We start from the raw sequence: 7,195 nt of genomic DNA, 5'->3' as shown, positions 1-7,195 counted from the left end.
ATGACTGCCGTATTGTATTCTATTTCATCATCTGTGAACCATTTTAATATGGAATTCTGATTGCACCGATGATTCACCTCGACATCTATGCAATGCTATTATGCAATTTTAAACTTTATAACTTCCGTGATATTGTCGTTATTCCCTTGCATCAATAAACTAGTCTGAACACGTCGTATGACGTCGAATCCCTAGAAATCATTTTGACAAGTGTCTTCTTGTTGTAAATCAATCTGACAAACTTTGTCTTACATCTATGTGAATACAACTTGTGTTCTATTGGCATAGACATTAAGTCGATATTAAAATGATCTTGGTTATACTAGTTGCATTTGTAAGTTGGTAAAAATATCACTGGTGGCGTATCTATGAAAAAAAAAAATTTGATTACTGCGCCGTACGATACATTGGAATGTGGGCTCGACTATGTAAGGATGGTGACACATTGGATGGGTAGTTTTAGGAAGGAAAGGTTACATCTACTCGGGTTTCTTTTTTTAAATAAAAATTAATTTTTCTATATTAAACCTAAATTTGCCAAAGTGGCGAAGTGACCGAATAAAAAACTTAAATCATATATAATAAAACTATTTGCTTGTACTTTTTTACCATTACTTATAAAGTGACGTAATCAAGTAATCAATACAACTAGTATCTTAATAATAAATTACTTATATATGTCACTAAACTTTAAATTATCTTTTATTTATTTATGAGCGCAATAAATTGTATGTTGTATGAATCAGAATTATATCACTGTAGTATATATAATTAACCTTTATATAACAACTATTACTCACAGTTAAATACATATTTAACTTTTTGGAGTTAAAAACTCATGGTAATAGCATCATGAAATCTAGATTTTTATGACTGTCCTTTTTAGTTCTTTTTTTATCTTGTAGATGTTGGTAAATTACAACATTGTTGACTTATATGTTAACTTATATAGAAACGGCTAAAACACTCACGTATATATATCCGGTGTCGTCACCGACTAGTCCCACCACCACAATAATATCAGTCCCACTCACCCTGATGAAGGGTCCCCGAAGGGCTCGAAACTAGTCGGTGACGACACCGGATTAAGTGTTTTAGCCGTTTCTATATATAAGTTAGTGATAATGTCTCACGAAAGTTTGAATGACTTATGTTATTTTACTGGGGAAACTCCGGGTGTAATAACTTGAACTCAAACTCTGCAAAAGGCTGTGACTAAACCCGAAATAAAAAAAACGTTGATGATACATCATCAGTAAAAAAAACATGTTCTGATTAAAGGTTCTAGATTTTTATTTATTTATAGAGTTTTTATTTGTTTTTCACTAAATTACTTTTCCAATTGTATGGAACTGGATGTTAACTGTATGTCGTGTATATAAGAACAAGGCCAGACAAGAAATAATTATTAATCCGATAAGCAAAAAGAAATTATATACACACCTGTCGATATCAAGTTAATGGAGGTTTATCTCGAATGCTCACTTTGACCCCAAATAACAATTAAATGAATAATCACTTACTGTTACTACGCAACATCAGGCCAACACAATCAGATAATAGCAACCGATCAAGCCGAGGTCCGGCCCTCTCGGGCACCCTTGAATCGGAATGCTAAACGCGTAATGAGTGACAGCCCAAGCCGAGGTCTCCTCTCGGGGGCCCTTGCGCCCAGTCACTCCATGGAGCGTCCACCGAAGCGACCTAAGAGCTCGGTGACCTCCCAATCCGGTAATAATAACGAAGTAACAGCCCGAGCCGAGGCTCCTGAGGGAGCCCTCGAGCCTAGTTACTCTTAAACGAGGTTTAGGCTAAGCGCCATCTGCGCCCGGCCACCTCAAGCCCGGTGAAACTGTAAATGCCTCCTCAAGGCAAACAGTGACTACTCAGTCAAAAAAAAAAATCAGGCCAACAGGGATGATGGTTGCCATTTTCCCATCATTCTATTGTTAAGTAATGAAAGACGACTTAAATCACATATAAAAATTTCAACGGATTTTGTTATTGCTGGCATTAACCACTGTATCATTTGAAATAAATAAATAATATAGGAATAGGAATAGGAATCTTTCTCTCCCACTTTCATTTTTTTTATAACATCCGCAATCGCAGATGCGATGTATACCTTTAATCGACGAAGGAGAGAACGCGTATAATAATCTCCTTTCTATACGTTTCAATCTTCAAATCCACTTCCCTAAGACATAAACTTAGTCCCATTCTTTTCTTATAAGGAAAGGATGGAACTAAGATTATGTCTCCGCCACCACATTCATTATACGAAACGTGGAATTGCTTCCACTTGACGTCTTCTGCGTGGTCGTGGTATTTCACTAATCGAGCCGACCCATTGATGCTACAGATGTTGTTGTTGGCGTCTACCACTGTTAAGCTTTGTTATCTTACATTGTATTAAACTTATTTTATACTAGCTGTCGCCCGAGACTCCGACCGCGCGGAATTAAAAAAAAACGTAATAAGTAGCCTATGTTCCAGACTATGTTCTACATCTGTGCCAAATTTAATCAAGATCCGTTGAGCCGTTCCGGAGATACCTTCAAACAAACATCCATCCATCTAAACATTCGCATTTATAATATTAGTAAGATCTCTGTCATTTGTTGATATTTAGTTTAACTTTTTGTCCGTCGTAAATTCTTCCGTTTCATTTTTTACATTAAAATGAAAGAAAGAAAAAAAAGACCAGAAACAAAAAAAAAATAAAAAAACATCTACATTATTTGAATTACAATCAATATCTATGACCTTGAATCTCCTCAACACGTAATAAACATATTGCTCTATCAGATTTTTCTAAGAGACTAAAAGGGATAGCAATACCTTTTTATTCCAGTATCTTGATAGAGGAATACCGAAGTTGCTATTTAAAGTTTGTTATCGTTCTAATATTAAATGCTTGTAGATTGTAAAGTACTAAGTAATTTTTTGGTATTTTATATATTCGAATAGTCTGTCTATGGTCGATAGGAATGACCTTGATTATCCATCAAGTGTGTCGCGACCCTAACTCGCTGTGTCTATGAATGGCCAGGTCGATAGATGAAACCGGTCCATTAAAATTTATATGACTTGTAGAGTAGCGAGAATTATTTCCAATTACAATTTTAAAGGAAAAGTTTTCCTTAAAATTATTACATAGTGATAAGATTAAAGTTGAAGTTAAAATTATTAATTGCGTCATCTCCCTGGCGTTATCCCGGTCAAGAGTTGGCGTTTAACGTTTTATGAACCTTATTGTTTTGGTTTAATTACGATCGGCTGATTGCATGTCGCCAACACTATCTTGCAGAAATAATTTAAATATTAATATTTAAAAATTTATTTTAAAATGAATTAAAAACAAAATAAAATAAATTGATATACATTCTAAAATGATTCCCTTGATTATAATATTGGAACGAAGTTCCTTATCGCGCGTTGTGAAAGGGGGCTAGACGGAAAAAATTCTTACGAAAAGTTGTCACGACACTTTTTGCTATATCACCATGGCAACGACGTGACAATATATAACGAAAATTCATAGAAATAAAATGTACTTCTTGTGAAGACTTAAGTTTTTTATTCATAGAATAAACATTGGTTCCTTCACTAATTAATAGAAAGGAACTTCGTTCCATCCGGGTGTCCCTTGACACCTCTCAAGTTTTTTTATCTCTTTTTTAAATTTTTAAATAACAAGCAAAAAAAACTTAAATAAAATATGTTAAAACTAACTCATGATTCAATATAGTGCCATAGTCTCGAACACTCTGACTAAAAAGGCTTTAATCTTACTAATATTATAAATGTGAATGTTTGGATAGACGGATGTTTGTTACAAGATATCTTTGGAACGGTTCAACGGATTTCGATGAAATTAGGCATACTAATTAAGTTTTTTTTAAATTTAATTCCGTGCGGACGGAGTCGCGTGAGTTACTACATTAACGTTTAATTTAATCAATTGCCATCGAAATACGAGTACAATCTTTGTATTCTTGTATAAAATTTTAACCGTTTATTTTAATCAACGTATTTTTAAATCCATGTGAAGTTGAGTTATTTGTTCTCCGTAAAATTATATAATCACAGTGTACGATAAAACAGAGGCTGTAATTACAGAGTAGATAATTATGCTCATAGGAGTCGTTCTGTGGGTAGCTACTCTACGGAATTAGTACATTCAAAACTTCAAAAGGCTTTTTCAAAATAAACTAACTATGTTTTAATGATGAACATATAGTTTTTTTTTTATATCAGATGACAGTTTCTAGAAAAAACAATAAGACTCGTAATTTTTTTTAAATAGCATAAAAGTGGAAAACGAGTAAGAGGCCGCCAGAGTTCGCCGAAATAGCGAAGCGACCGGTGTACGTATTGCTGTATGAGTTGCCATCATGATTTCCTTATAAGAAATGGGTGGGAAGGGAAAGGGGACTAAAATTAGACCTCCGGAACTCCCTCATCAGATTGTACGTGGAATTGCTCCCACTTTTCGCCTGTCTTTTGTGTGGTCGTGGAATTTCACCGGGCGAGCCGACGCATTCGTGTGTTGTTGTTACTGAACTCTACCACTGTTAAAGAATAGGATCGGTGAAGCCATTTAGGCTGCATGTCACAATGGAAGGACAAACATACCTACAGCGAGAGATCCTTGTCAATCGGAGTAACTAATTTAGATTTTTTTTTAATTTAAAATAATCGTAAGGGCTTCTAGACTTCTCCATTAGCCGTACTTACTTCACATCTTAGGCATATCCTCGGAACTTCGATTATTCACGGACATAAGAATTTGCTTACATTCGCCTTGTTTAAAGCCATGCGACAGTCTGGATTCAAGACCAGTGGGTAATGGATATCGCTATGACATTTTATATAGCACATCTTCTATATATAAAAGAAAGTCGTGTTAGTTACACTATTTATAACTCAAGATCGGTCGAACTGATTTAGCTGAAAATTGATGGGGAGCTAGCTTAGAACTAGGAGACGGACATAGGAACTTTTTTATCTTGTGTGCATTTTTTTTATTCCGCGCGGACGAAGTCGCGGGAAAAAGTTAGTATATAAAGAAATAGATACATTTCTTACTTTTATTTATTTCGTACTATTTTATCTTACTAATATTATAAATGCGAATGTTTAGATGGTTGGATGGTTGTTAAAGGTATCTCTAGGACGGCTACATGAATCTCTCTGAAATTTGGCATGGATGTAGAATATAGCCTGGTAGAACATATGATGTCTAATTACGCTTTTAAAGGTGTCGCGGGCGACAGCTAGTAATATTATATGCGAAACTTTGGATGGACGGATGGATGTTTGTTGAAGGTATCTATAGAACGGCTCCATTAAACTCGTTAAAATTTGAAATAGATGTAGCATGTAAACTGGTAAAAAACATAGGCTACCTAAGATCCCAAAATGTGAACGGTTAACTCGAAATACGTTTTATTTACATATTTACTCGAAAACAACGCAAATATTCAACACATCTTATAGAAATTTGACACAGATATAGAGTATGGTCTCCAAGTAACACATGAGATACTTTTTTTTAAATTGTCCGCAGACAAAGACGCGGGCACAAGCTTGTTATTTATTAATCAGAGAAACAAATGTCTAAGTGAATAAGGACATGATGTGACCTACTTCTGGATAATGCATTATCTTACCAAACACAGTTTTGCCCGGTTATGGAACTAGCTTTCACTGGTGAAGTGGGAAAACTGGCATACGTCACCGGTCAATAGTAAATTTCGTCAATACATCATCCGTCTAGTTATATTGAAGTATATGTATAAATTTGAATACATTATTTTGTATTTTCTTGATAGTTTGAAAACTTACGAAATTAAATCTTTCAAAAAAACATTTATGTAATTTTTACAACGTTAAGAAGAGAAAAGGTTTGTTGGATTTGATATTTTCTAAATAGTCTGACTTCGCTATCAATATTACTTCACCGCTTTGCTGTAAAACAAGATACACTACAATACATTTCGCCTTTTTGACAGTCAATCTAAAGATCTAAAAGCATTCGCTAACTGAAATTAAAATTTGCGATTTCATAGGCAGCATTTTAAATGCTGGGGCGAGGTAAAGATCTTCACGGATTTATTTTGTGAAATTTTAAAAGTAAAATCGATCGAAACGTTCTTATATTCATCGAAATCGAAATCAGAATTTCAAATCGGTCACTTGAAATAACGATTTTGAAAAAAAAAATTGAAGGATTTTCGGAAGGACTAAATATTACGTAGTTTTGTGTAGCCGTAATCTGAAATAACAAAATTAAATTTGATTTATAAGGTTTCATTTGTTTTATTACAATTACTATTCCAAATTTAAATTTTGTAAACATCATTTTCTATAGATGACAGAAATCATTAAATCATTATTAAAAAAATATAAATTACAAATGTAAAAAAGATGCTGGGCAATAATCAAGGGAGGCTAAATAAAGGCTAATAAAGGGTAACTTTTTTTTATCCTAAACAAAATGCTTTTCAACAACACAATTTAATTTTTTTATGAAAAAGTCTCAAGTTGTTTTTGAATTATCTATGTTCTTTATGATTTGTAGTACACCTTAATATTTCGAAATTATACAGAACTGACCCCTCCCTCTACCCGCCCTTGGCGATGCCTTTAAACATATATTTCTCAACTATAACTGTTACCATTAAGTATAACTTGTATTTAAGTGATAAGTAACAAGACTTAACTGCTTATAATCACCCCTTAAATGTCCAATAAAAATACAATTGTCGATTGATTTGATGTCATCCAATCAATTGGAGCTGAATAGCTGGTGTTTTATGGTCTCCCGGGGAGAAATGCGTAATTAAATGTAGACGCAGTCGAATTGAAGACTATACTATATAAAGCTTTTGTATTCAACCCTTGACATAATTCACGCAGAAACATCAGTGGGTGTATCACGAAAATTTATGACAATCGCCTTTTTATCGTCATCGAAGCGTCGGTGGCTTAGGGGCTTAAGCACTTGATTTGTAATCTGCAAGTCCTGGGTTCGAATCCGGAATGTACCAATGTGTTTTTCGATTAACATATGTACATTGATTCAACCTACACATATCGGCGAATAAATTCGTAATGATATGTGTGAAGTCAATCTGCACTTGGCCAAGATTTGACTATGGCCTAGTCACCCCTAACTTAGGATAGGCTC

The sequence above is a fragment of the Papilio machaon genome, chromosome 27 (assembly GCF_912999745.1).
Source record: "Papilio machaon chromosome 27, ilPapMach1.1, whole genome shotgun sequence".
NCBI classification, from domain to species: Eukaryota; Metazoa; Arthropoda; class Insecta; order Lepidoptera; family Papilionidae; genus Papilio; species Papilio machaon.
The sequence above is the reverse complement of the archived record's forward strand: the minus strand, read 5'-3'. Positions refer to the sequence as shown.